This window comes from Rhyacophila brunnea, unplaced genomic scaffold (assembly GCF_057557595.1).
Source record: "Rhyacophila brunnea isolate RB1 unplaced genomic scaffold, BYU_Rbru_1.0 scaffold_2, whole genome shotgun sequence".
NCBI lineage: Eukaryota > Metazoa > Arthropoda > Insecta > Trichoptera > Rhyacophilidae > Rhyacophila > Rhyacophila brunnea.
In genome coordinates, this window is record NW_028232859.1 from 36,273,734 (window position 1) to 36,288,424 (window position 14,691).

Consider the following 14,691-nt stretch of genomic DNA (forward strand, 5'->3'; position numbering starts at 1 on the left):
GTACTAAAATCTGCAGAACAACCAGACAAAGTCGCATCAGAGCCCGCACCCCCAAAAAAGCTTTCAACCGATACGTTAAATCTAATGAAACAGCGAAGGGAAACAAAGAGTCATATTCAAGTATCAAACGATCCCGAATACTCTACTCTTTGCAAAACTCTCCGTAAAAACATACGTGAAGACCTCCGTAGATTTAATATGACGCTGATACAGGCTACTGTGGAAGCAGGGAGAAGTCTGAACAAAAACAAACAACGATTGGGGGTAGGGAGAAGGCAAATCACAACACTAAAAGCGGATGACGGCACTACTGTTTTGCGAAACTGGGATAGTTTATTGAACAGAGTGGTGGAATTCTACAGTTCGCTCTATAATGACGAAAATAGAAAAAATGCGACTAGTTCAAACCATCTGAGGAACGATGATGAGGAAAACTGTCTTCTTGAAGTTACTACCTACGAGGTAGAGCATGCAATAAGAGGCATGAAAAATGGACAAGCTCCAGGAGAAGATGGGCTTACGATCGACATTCTCAAGAGAGCCGGACAGACCGTGAACGAAGTGCTAGCACGGCTGTTCACAACCTGCCTGCGCGAAGAAAATGTCACAGTGTGTCCAAGTGTCCAAGAGACGTGGACCCTCAATACGAGAGATGTCCAAAGGCTAAGAGTCGCACAGCGAGGCATGGAGAGGTGTATGTTGGGCATCACGTGAAAGGACCGTAAGAGAAACGAATGGGTTAGGAAGCAGACAGGAATATGCGATGTAATAGACGATGCCAAACAGCTGAAATAGAGATGGGCAGGGCACATTGCTCGCCGAAAGGATGGCCGCTGGACAAATGCTGTCATCCAATGGTACCCAAGGGGCACAAAACGGCCACAGGGTCGCCCTAAAAGCCACTGGATTGACGAACTGGTAAAGTTCGGCGGAAATACGTGGCAGCGAACGACACAGGATCGAGAGAGTTGGAAGAAGCTTGGGGAGGCCTTCATCCAGCAGTGGATTGACCCCGGCTGATGATGATGATACCTGTTTTATATCGTACATAGTACGCAGCCGAAAATTATAGTACAAATACTATAGTTATAGTTCGGTTGGCAACGCTGCCCCAGAAGTATATTAGTCTATGGTCCCCAAGTGTTGCCATCTTTTGCCATCAAAGTGGAATAAATAATTATAGTACAGAGCCCCCAAAATTATTATTCGAATGCCAGCACTCCATTGGCGAGACAAAAGTCTGAGGACAATAAATCGTCCGATTTGTCTATGCTCTGCTACTGATCAACGAACGAATAAAAAAGTCGAGCTGTCAAAAGTGAAAAGTTAAGATTCTCGTAATGTCTTCCGATAATCCTATAATTTTGTGTTATTTATATGCAGACTTGCATAAAATAATATAGCACTGAAAACAACACAAGTTTTACGATTTCTTTTATGAATTTCATAAATACAAATAAAAAAATAATTGGTAAATCTCTCATTTTCTAATGTGTAAATTAACAAATAAATCAATGAAAATGTTTAAAACAATTACAGATTTTTTTCGGTCCGAATGATTGCATACAGTGGCGCACGCAGGATTTAATATTGGGGGGGGGGGCAAAGAGGACAATGTAAATTAGTCCCATAGGCTCTTTTTCTTCTTCACAGCCTAATTTCTCGTTGTCTATTCCACTTGGTGTACCTACACCATGGTCCCCACATCCTGAAACGGGCCCTCAGGCTAGGATATTTGGCGGCCCCCCTACCTACCGCTAAGATTAAAGGCAGTGTGAAACACTACATTAACATTTTTCAAATTGTGTTTTAGTTCAAATTAAGGGTACTTATACACTGAATTATTGGCGATTTTCAATACATCCACTTTAATAATGGAGCTGTTAAGTATCGACATATAATAATCAAGAAATATATTGCACAATTATATAAGTAATTGAAAATGTTCATGGCCATGAAGTATAATTGACTTTTTTTACTATTAAAGTTAATTTATGATGTGTGTTTATCTCACTTATCTGGTCAACCCGACACGCCGGGCCCCCCACAACCCGGGCCCCCAGGCTAGAGCCCTGTCAGCCCTCCCCAGCCATGACCTACACCACTCCGAAATTTGGGTGGACACCGAGAATTTTTTGAAAGTTCCATTAGGGATTGGGTTTCTAAAAAAACCTGAGATTAGTGTTTCGAAATTTTTGTGTTAGAAATTAAAATCTAAGAAATTGTTCTAAAAAGGGTGCTGGAGAATTACAAATCATTTTTTTGCCAGTGTTTTTATTTGTCTAAGCCCAAAGGTTTATTGGCTTTCAATTTCAATGGTTAAAATCATTCTGATAATTTTCATGTTTGGGGGGTGTCAGGGCCCCTTGCCCCCCCCCCCCCCCCTGGGTGCGCCACTGTAACCACCTCACTTCAGTGTGAAAAAGCAAACATTCGTACTTAGCTTCCATAGAAATGCAAAGTTTTTTTTTAAAAATGCCTGTTTTTAAAGGTCTGGATTTGATGAAATTTACCATATTGGTCTAGTACAGGTTTTAGCACTGCGGTAATGTTTTCGAAACTATAGATTCCCTGTGTAAATATAACAGTGCGTAGATATAAGTAGGGTTTCTTGTCTTTGCGAGGGTAACAAATCCTTTAAATGAGCCTAACATTGACAGCACCATCCATACAAATTCCTCCATGATATTTTAGATTGTTCTAAATATGAAGACATAAGAATCAAAAACATCTTGTCATGTCGTACCCTCGGTGAGTTCTTTGCAGCATTGATATTGATCCACTATTTTGTTTTCATTTATGAAACGAAAACCTGTGAGGCCAACGGTAGACGCGTGCGATCAATTCGGCAACATCGCAATCACATTAGATCTTTCATCGGCTTTCATAATTTCACGAAGGACTTTTTCGGTTTTCGCTATTTCGCGGATTTTTCTGCTTTTATCATTATTTTCGCGGTGCACTTGCAACAAGCCAGGTTAAGAACCACTGGTCTAGAGCCACAATATTTATGCTGAATTCCACCGAATTTTTTTTTTTAATTTACACCACCACCGACTGTGGTGGGCATGGCCCCCATCATGAACGTTTGGCGGGCCCCCTTACCTATCACCAGGTTTAAGGGGAATGTGATGTTCTACAGTAGTGTTCCCAAATGGTATTCCGTAGATTTATCTATATTGTTAAATAATTCCCTTGAATTCTTGATTTGTCGGACCTCATATCATATTATCGATCGTTATCATACTATGAACCACTGGTCGCGACCCCCTATTGTGGTAGCCAAGTAGCATTCGACCCTTCGATATTGGATAAATAACATTTTTCTATAAACACTAAAAATAATTGTAATATAAAATGATACACGTGAATTATTATCATGTAGTTACGTATATCATATTTTCATCATACTTCATATTTTTTATGTTAATTTTGATGAAGTAGTATAGCACCACATGCGATTTTTTTTTATAATATAACAAATTTCTGGTGTGTGTTTATCTCACAATTAGACGAGCCGCCACGCCGGGCCCTCTTAAGCCCGGGCCCCCAGGCTGAAGCCCTGTCAGCACATCGTCGCTATAGGATTTGTTTTCCGAATATCCATTTTTGTCGAAATCGACATTTCAATGCAGTTCAATTTATTTTATCGAACTCTACCGAAATCATTTATAAAAACAATATATTTTTATCTAGGAACAGAGATATTTTTTTAAAAAACCCGAATACGCCATGTTAAGTTACAATTACTCCGTGGTGTTCTCCCGAATGTCCAACTATTCGTACCTGAATATCCAAGTTAATTTCGGTCGAAATAGATCTCTGGCTGAGTTTTTATTTCCCGAATATGACTTTTAGCCAATCAAACCGCGCTGACGCCGTGCATCTCGCTCCCAAATTCACGCTGTCTAGCTCTAAAACAATCACGCCCACTTTCATATTTTTCGGCCGTCCGGAGTCCTCTTTCAAATTTCGTCTTATTGATATTGTTTTTAAAGTTACTATTGTTTTAATAGTGAATTCATCAAATTTGAAGAGATCATTCATAGCTGATACATCACCAGTTCGCCCTGAACTTACAGTAGAGTTATGGAAGTGAGTATTTTAACCTAAATAACTGCATTTTATTTTGATAAATGACACAAAATCCCAAGGGTTATATGAATTCTACAGTGTGACCCGGCAACTACTATGACGTAAAAAATAATTATTATTTCATATTATTATTAATCAAACTTTGTTTGTCTTTATTTTACTTTTAATCTAGGTATTTCTATGAAAATAAAGGCGATGCTATTATTTATTTTTGAATGCGTTGATAGTTAATTTAATTCAATACGTATGTTATACTACTATTTATTTGGTGAATATTATATACTTAGGATATTGGTACCTACCTAATATTAGCATCCAATGGTAATTAATTTATACATGCTATTATTTTGTGTTATTATTCCTTACAATAGTGAATATTATTTGGTGGTTTGTAATAAGTTTAATTGTTAATTATAGAAATATATAGATATAATAATATACAGATATATATACATAATTTTTTTTTTTTGGAAAAAGTATTAATATAAAATTGTTAGCAAGTACGAGTAAGTACCATCATAAAATATTGGAGAAATCTGTGACGTCGGTTAGTAATTGAAGTAGTAGGTACCTACTTTTATTTAATAAAATAAAAAACCGATCGCCGATAGTCGCTTGATTTTGAAGAATGCTGATGAGCAGGTATTAAAAGGCCAATAGTTAAAGTTTGTCGTCATAAGTATGTCACCTCGTAGCATAGTGGATAATTCGTGGACTGGGGCGTAAACCCAGGAGATGCAGGGTCGATTCCTGCCGGGTGTCTTACTTTTTTCAAAAAGATATTTTCTATTGGTTATAATATATTTTCTCAGAAGTGATTTTAAAAATTATGTATGTTCAATTATTAGAATGGTACATTCTTAAATCTTGTGAATTATTCATTCAATAAAAAAATAGTTAATTACTTAAAAACTATTTTATTACTTAATCCGAAAAAAACCGAAAAAGCGATTGCCGCATGTTATTATTACATACGAACTTGGGTAATTACGATCATTAAGTATTTAAATAGTAGAAGTAATTATTAACAATTATCGTGTAATTTAATATTTGAGGCCCGTACTTTTTGACCAGTAATCCGTGGGCCGTGCAGCAATACGCTACGGTCTTAAATCCCGAATGTCCTTGTTTTGTCCCGAATATCCACAGTGAGTACTTGTAAATAAAACGCATTTTCTGTGCATTTAATAATTTATACTAGTATATTATTCTTGGAATCTATTCTTAGATGATGTTGCAATCATACAGTGTAGAAAGAATGATTGATACATCTACTGATATTTAAATATACGACAATGAAATTTATTTTTCGTCTCCTGTAAAATTGACATTTGGTCTATTCGGGAAACAAATCCTATAGCGACGACATGGTGGTGTGGGTGTAGTCGTACTTTTCGCCGAATTTTTATCGTCGATTTTGGGTTTTTTAATAGTGAAGTTCCAAAATATGAATTGAAAATGGAAAAAAAAGTATTATTGCATTTAACTTATAGGTACACAAACCTACCCAACAGAACAGCCTAATTTCTCGTTTATCGAACTTTTGTCTATTGCACTCGGTGTACACTACTCCAGAATTCGGGTGGACACCAAGAATTTTTTGACATTTCTATTAGAGATTGAGTTTCTAAAAAAACCCGACCCGAAAATTTTTGTGTTAGAAATTAAAATCTAAGAAATTTTTCTAGAGGGTGCTGGAGAATTTCAAATCATTTTTTTGCCGTGTTTTTATTTGTCTAATGTATTGGCTTTCAATTTCAATGTTTTTGGGGGGGGGGCAAGGCCCCTTGGCACCCCCCCTGGGTGCCCCACTGATTGCATAGGTACTAATGTCAAATCGAATTTGCATAGTGATCGACTGACGAAGTCTGGCAAAAATATCAAACATGTTTGAAATCGAACGAGCCTGGTCTGCGGATTAAAAAGTCCGCAGGTCTGGGGTGCACCACGCGAAAAAAAGTCCGAAGACTGTAAATCGTCTGACTTGCGTGCCAATGGAGCGCCGGCTTAAGAAAGAGGTTGGGAGGAGTCCAATCTCAAAATGTAAAGTTAATAACGTCACCCTTTTTTTAGAGAAATTCCAAATAAAGTAATAAACGAATGCTTTTTTTATTTTTTAGTTCTCCCGAACTACTTTTAGCGCTATTTTTCATTTATTGCCAACTTTTTTCCTAATATGGTATTTTCGGACTTTTTTAATATCGTACATAATACCTACGCGGGCCAAAATTATAGTACAAAATAAATAATACTATAGTTATAGTACGGTTGGCAGCACTGACTGTAATTGGCAATACTGTCTTTCGGTCAGTGTTGCCACTTGCGTTGCAAAATGCAGAAAAGTATCAGTCATTCGAGTACAAACTACAAAATCTATGACTACAAACTTATACAGAATGAATGGGGAGCCACTGTCGAAAACTACCCAATCAAGAGTGGTTTTCAGGAGGAGAGGTTATCAAGAGGAGAGTGATTTTCAAAGTGGCGTCCATATGGTAGTTCGTAGTTACATTTTTGTCCGTTCTTTAGATTAGTTTGGAGAGAGGAAATACTATAACTTTAATGTCTATACTACAATTTGATGACAAAATTATGGCGGCACTGATACAGTACCTACCAAGATTCATTGGTTTTTGTGATATTTTCTTCCTTCTCGGTCGTTCTCTCATGGCTGAGGATCCTGAGGATGATGACCATCCAGAAATGCAGCCATCTGAGCCAATTAAAGAAAAATGTTAATTATGTACAATAAAACAAAACAATAATTCGGTTCGTGGATTGTATGCATACGAATATGTATACCGTCGTCAGCGCTACGAGTACATCAGCTGCCGGATAATAAGTAGCTTAAACAGACGAATACACAAAAAATCTTTCAATTGACATACACAACATCTATTGATATTTAGAGCATTTCCACGAAACCTACTCTCACACAGTTATGGTTTTATGCACATGGAGGAGTAGAGGCACCCTTGTGAAAATTTTGCCCGTGCGATAAACTGCCATTATGATAATATGTATTACAATAAAATTATTATGTTGTAAGAATTTTTTATACTTCGATTATTTTATAAAGCAAGATGTCAATATTTTCTGATGAAGTGACCGCATCTCCTGCTTCATTGAAAGCTACTACTGCTCTCAAAAGATGTAATATTTGTATTTTGTTCCTTCATTTGCCGCCCCTATGCAATGACCTGCCTACCGCCATGGGACATCACTGCTGCGAGCTACGTAATGTCTAAATTATTGATAATTCTTTAATTTTAAAAATAAATAATATAATGATACCTAACATAACATAACATCAGGCTGTACCTAGTGAACAGATTTACGTAACTTGTTATCATAATTTTGATCATAAATAATTATTCACTACCTACCTATCTAAATGTACCGTTTTATACGTATTTTTAAAATATTGAACTTAATTAGATTATTTCAAAGATGTTGAAAAAACCTTCTTCTATAATTGAAATGGAACCTAATAATTGTATGAAATTGAAGAAAACAAGGACACTGGTCCACTGATTAGGTTAGCTACAAGTATTTTGCATTGCAAGCTTGATTCATTTACTCTTTACAGATAACTTCACAGAAGGTGCTGCGGCTGACATTTATTTGTCAATTTACAGGGTCTATAAAAAGACAATCCGTCACAATGAGTAGCTAAGCAGCCAATAATATGTACTATATATAGGTCAGTGCTCGAAATGGAAAATTTCACGAACAGGAACGCTGTATAATTTTCCGAAACTAAGTACTTATGCTAATCCTTTCTTTACGTACGTACGTACTTTTGATATAAAAATGCAACAATAAACTTTAAACTTCTTACGTGGATCTATATTGGGCAGGTTGGTAAGGATTGTCAGCGCCGCAGGCGAAATAATCTTGTTTTAACAAAGTATACCGTCAAAAATTGTATTATTCTTTATTTTTACTTTATCTACCACTATAACCAGTGCATGATACCTCTACCACCACTCGTCACTGATTATAACTTACTGTCTCATTTGGGATAGATAAGTTTGTAATTAATTAGTCATAACAAACAACATATCCACATAAGTACCTTATAGATTCAAATTAAAAAAATATTTACGTACTTATAGAAAATTTTACAAATTCCATTTAAATACGAGCACAGAATATCAAACATCAAGAAATAGTATTAAAATAGTGTTTAAAAAATAAAGAAATAGTATTAGAAAAAACAGTAAGTGCCTACCTATACCAAGAATTTATAAAATAGCGTTCACATAAACTCGTTCTCACGCAGGTGGAATATACGATTATCCGAAGCGATTTGGTTGAACATAGTTATTTCCTGCCCAATTATCATTAGCAATTATTGCACCTTGGCAGAACAAACAACTTAGATTATCAAGAAAGTTATAAAATAATATATAATAAAATCAATACTAAGTACCAATAATGGCAGAGTTCTCATTTGTACTGGGTAGATATAAGTTGGAAAAAGTACGTAGCCTAAATACCTAGCTCTCTTTTTAACTTTCAGAATACAGTATGTAAGCATACGTCTTGAGAAATCAATCGGATAAAACCATGGATAGTATCCACTATCCACACAGCTTTAAAGGATTCTCAAAGATTTATTTTGAACCTTCTCCACAAAAGGGGCATAAGGCCGTACCTACATCTAATAAAAGTTTCAAGTCATCCAAACAACGTAAACATAGCATTATTTGTAATTAAATTACCAATGGTGTGTCATTTTCATTTATATAAGATAAAACATGACGGAAGGTGAAACTCAGGTTGCGTAGCGCGATTCTTATAGAATAATATAAAATTGTCATTAATTAGTACCTACTATATTCAACATTATAAGGACTTATATTGTATTGTATGCATGTTATGTTACAATGGTGATGCTTTGGTTACCATTATTGTAATATACATCTACCACCGTATTTATTTAATAATCTATGACTAACACCACCTAAGATAATTAGATGTCCGCACTGGACACATAGGTACCTAATTTGTTAGTACCTACTTATTCTAAACGATTCAATCTATGTTGTTTGTCCTTCCCTACTCACATTATTATTGCCATGGAAATGATAATAGGTACCTACATACAATACAGATATTATGATAGTCGTACATTTTTATTAAAGGATATTCCTATATTTTTTTTAAACAAATTTACAAACAAAAATTAAGTAAAAGTTCTCTCCACCCTACCTATGTATTATTTCTATTATTTTTAAAGTCACAAACTACAATGCATGTAATAATAATTGTAATACAATAGGAACGTCCCAAATAAATAAACTCTGCAGAAGGCTATTCAATATTTTCTGCCCAAACCATCAATGGCCCAAACACATTTTTGTAGAAAAAATCATTCATTATTCATTGTGAAAATTGGGGTTTACGACTTATCATAAATATTTTTTTAACACAAGTCAAGTTGTTGAGATGATAATAATTATTGAATCACAGAACAGATGTTGCCACTGTATTGTCCACCGGAAAGAATTCCTAATGTTTTAGCAGATTTACACGAAGTACCTACTACGTAATTAAGCCTTCATTATTTTTATAAATATCCACAAAATTATCAAATTGTGCGTGTGGCCAGAATTATCTTAAATCAGTTTGGATACCAGCGACAATAGTATATAGGTATATATGTAATAATATAATTATGTAAAAATGGCGAATTTGTATCCCACAGGAAAGTACTTACTTATTAAAAACGATAATTGTAAGGGTGATTATCCACTTAGTGTTACGAAGAAAAAGCGAATTTAACATAATAGACTTTTTAAAATATTATATTATAAAGCCTATTATAAGGAAAGTATTCATCCACAGGTAATTAATAAATAAATGTCAAAGGTTAAAAATTCTCCTCCTGTAATAGTATTTTGGTTAATTCGCCATTTTTACAATACACCGACGATATAAATGTATTCGTATCGCCTGCTGAGAATTTTAACTAACTTTTAAGAGAACAAATTGTTATTAAAAAATATGTTCAACACAAAGTTAAAATTAAAACACAAAACTTACCAGAAGCAACAAAATTCACTTACAAAAAAGTATACTCATCATGACCTATGGCAAATAAATGAATGAATGTAGTAGTTATATCACAAGATTTATTGTACTATAGTCGCAATTCAACAATAATGTAAATTACAAAACAAATGTAAACATCGTAAAAAGAGGGGTTTACGACACGTCATAAGCTTTTTTTAACAAAAGTTAATTGTTGAGATGAATACCATCTGTTGCCACTTCAATGGTTATTGGAGTGAATTCCTAATGTAATGTAATGTGGTTTTAGCAGATTTACACGAATTACCTACTACTTTATTATACCTTCATTATTTTTATAAATAACCACTCAATATCATTTTTTAAATGATCAAATTGTGTAGGTATGTGGCCAGCGTTACGTTACCTGCGACAAAATATTTTTCAATAGTTTCGGTTAACACGTTTCGCCTGATGACATTTTTGACCAACTTTTAGAACAATTTTTTATTAAAAAATCAAGTTAAACACACAGTTAAAATTAAAACACAAAACTTACTAAAATGTAGCAAAAAAACACCAAACTAATAATATAAACAATTTTGTTTAGAAACGTATTTATATCTTAAATAATACAAAATATTTTAAAAGGCAACTAATAGGAATATTATAGCGGATTGCACGAGTCAAATTATCAAACTTTTTTGTACTAATTTAACCATCGAAAACACAATTCATTCACCCGAAAATAAATGGCGAAGTAATAATTTTTGTCACTCCGAATAAAATAATATAATAAATTAGTAGGTAAGTAAATTAACAATGCGTAAGTCAAAGGCAAGATTGTATTGAGATTTGAAATGTTTCATCCTTTAGAAATTATTAAACAATGTATACCTACTTTATTTTTTAAGAGTTTTCAAATAGTGTCAGCAAGGCACATTTTTTTGGGTAATAAAGTAATTTACGCTTGCAGCTGGTTGTTTCTTGTTATTTAGACAATGCATTTAGGCATGGACATATCGACACAAAATAAGAAGGTTGAAAGAAATTTAGGGATGTCATAATTTTTATTTTTAACCCTTGCACGCCCGGCATAACATAACTTCGTTAATTTTTAATTTTGAGAAAAACTTTAAAAGATACATTCATATATAATTATCTCAATCTAACGAACCGCAACGCAATTTTAAATGAATCCACGAGCCGGAACGGTATATTTTGGAATTCCACGAACCACAACGGCGCTCCGGTGCGTTCCTGTCCATTCCGAGCGCTGATATAGGTGTGTACCAGATAAGCTGTCGCGGATGCCCGAAAAAGTATATAGGCCAAACTTCTTGGATGTTAAAGAAGCGTGCGTGTGAACACGAGAGGGCATATCTACTTAAATATTACACGATGTCAGCAATTATTATTGCCGAACACTCTATGGATACTGGACACAAATTTGACTTCGAAACCAAGATACTGGGTCTTAAGATAGGAGAATAAGGAATATTTCTCACAATTGGTAAAGGAGGCCATCAAAACCCCTAGAAACCCTAAAAATAGTAATAGGGATGATGGGTTACGGTTAAAAATGTTATGGATTCCGGCACTGTCAGCAAAATCCAATATTCAATCCGGTATCTCTGGTCATAACGATTGACACATTACTCTGAGCAACGTGACTTTTGACATTCTTAGAGCGACGTTTGTATTCATACATCTACACTACACTTCATCATAACACATATCTCTTGATAATGGCCTCTGCAACGAGCCCGAAACGTCGAGGAAGGAAGGAAGTACACGCAGTGGAAACCCAAGAATCTATTACGATAAAAAACAACCGTGAAAATCTCAAACATTATATGTAATTGTTTGTCTTTGTCTTTGTCTAACAGGTTGGCAACTTCGAGTAATACCAACTGCACTTGATTTAGATGATAAATTTTTTGGTTTCTCACTGCTTCGTGTGTATACGATATTGTGCTTTCTCTCGAGTCTTCAATCTCTTTTATGTAATATAATAATAACAAAGCTTCTCTTCTCAAGGCCATGTACTAGAATGTGGATGTTTTAGTGTGAGGCCTCAGTGCCAGCGTTCGGCGCAGCGTTGAGCGTTTTGCGCAACTCAAACGTATAACCAAAAAAAGACATTGTCTACGAACATTTTCACACACGGTTATACGTTTGAGTTGCGCAAAACGCTCAACGCTGCCACTCAGAACGTACACTTAGGACATTAAAAAATGAAAATCTTATGCTGGGACCTTGCCCCTGTGATACACATTAGTAAAAACTGTAAAGTGTAGGAAAAAAAACCGAATAAAAAATGAAAAGTCTTTTCAAGTGGCAGTGATATTTATTTATACGAGTATAAATATAAAGGTTTCACAATCAGGCTCTCACCTCAATCAAATATACTTGCAGCTATAATCAATTACAAAGTTATATCCTTTCCAGATTTGGCTTTCAAAATTATCTAAGTAGATTCCTTCTCTTAACAAGATGCATTTCTCACTAACGCAAATTGCATCAGTGACTTTCATGTATTCTGTACATGGTCATACCACATTTTGAAGGCATTTTCGATTAATTAGAAGATATTTGGTATGCAAGTGAAAATATAATATGTTATTATAATAATAATTACCTATAGAGCTAATATTTAATCTTATTTTATTTACAAATTAAGTATTTCTAATAAATTATAACTACAATTCCAATTTAATGCCATTACTTCACATTTAAATATCTATTGATAAAACGTATGGCATAATATATCGAACCATATTTATTGATAACGATTTTTCAATCTAACATTTTGACAGTTATTCATCAACACTGTCATGACTTTACTACGCCAGACAGTTAGTCAAATTAAAATCACAGTTAAAATGGTAGCGTTAGTCTTAAATAAATGATTTTTTTCCAGTTAAAACATCAGGCTTTTTATATTGACGTTTAACATCTTTACCTGCGAATGCTTCCAAATGAGATTAAAAATGATAATGGTGTTGCAATAATAAGTTCAGATATACAGCCTCAATTACAATTACCGTTTCATTACTTTTTAATAGGTAGGTAGTTTTAAGAGTTCTGTAATAATTATTGCGACTAATAAAACATCTACACATACAATATAAAATAATAAAAATATATTCTGCGATATATTGATTTAAACTCCAAACTCCATATATACATAGTAGTGGGTAAATGCATCGACAAATATGTTTATTTAATTGCACATTGTGTGGTATAGTGGTATAGCGTGAAAACCAGGAAAGTTTTACAAAAAATAACAATCATGTGGTGTGGTGGCTAGCACTCATTTACTTAGTCTATTATGAATTATTAATAATTTGTACTATTTCGTTGACAGCAAAAATGACGTCAAGCTGTTAAATGATATTAATTATTACAGCAAAAAAGACATGTAGAAATTTATATTATGAATTTTACGATGCCATCGAAGATGTTGTATCACTCTAAATTTTTAATAATTGCTTTTGGTAACCCTATTTCTTAATTATAATACTATGCGTGAAAACAAAGGGACACTTTCAGCCTACATACTTGTGAAAATATTTTATTATAATAAACACTCTCATACATAATATATTTCAAGGATGCCAGATTTTTCACCATTTTATTGAAATTGTAGGATTATCATTGCTTTGTAAAACTTAATTACAGCAGAGGGAATTATTTCATATGTTTTGCACTTAGATGCTCACTATTCTCAGATAAATTACGGAAAATTAAAACTAGTACAATATAATATCTGAGCTTAAAACTTACCTATGTATGTATTTGAAAATCAAAAATATATTATTTTACATTGATAAATCAAGCGTCGGTCAACACAATACAAGTGCTTCAAGGCTCATCGGTTAAAGTTATATATATGTATTTTACAAAAACCTACTTTATAGTGGCATTGGCTGCAGGTTATAATATGACAAAAGATTTCAAATATCATGATATAACATAGAATGCAATCTTAAAGTGGTTGCATCCCAAAATAATCAATAATTGATTAACAATTCAAAACAAATTTGTATTAGATTACAGAAAAACCCCAGATATCCGAATTTCTTTGTAATCATAAGAAAAAAGTTTATTTTGGAAATAAAATACTTGTTTTATTAATTTTTTGATAATCCGGATTGTTCAATTAATACGGATAATCGAGGTTCTACTTTTTTATAGTTGCAGTCAAAATGTAATCAAAGCAGTTCTTGTATTAATTTTAAATATTTGACAAAATTCTTTCGGCACATTACAATGCATTCATACATAATATTGCAGTATGCAATAGGTTTTTATTTATGAATTTGATTAAAATTCATTTATTTTACATATAATGAACATGACAAATTACAAATTCAAAGCATTGAAAAATTCATTGAAAGATTATGCATAGTATGAGGAATTTGTTAGTACGTATAGCTACATTTACTGCGGAAGTATTATATTATGCACACACACATATACAGTAAATTTGAATTGGAGGGATTAATAAATTCATAAAAAATTCTAGGCAGTGGTTTTACTATTTTAATTATTTCATCCCCGTGTTTATTTTTT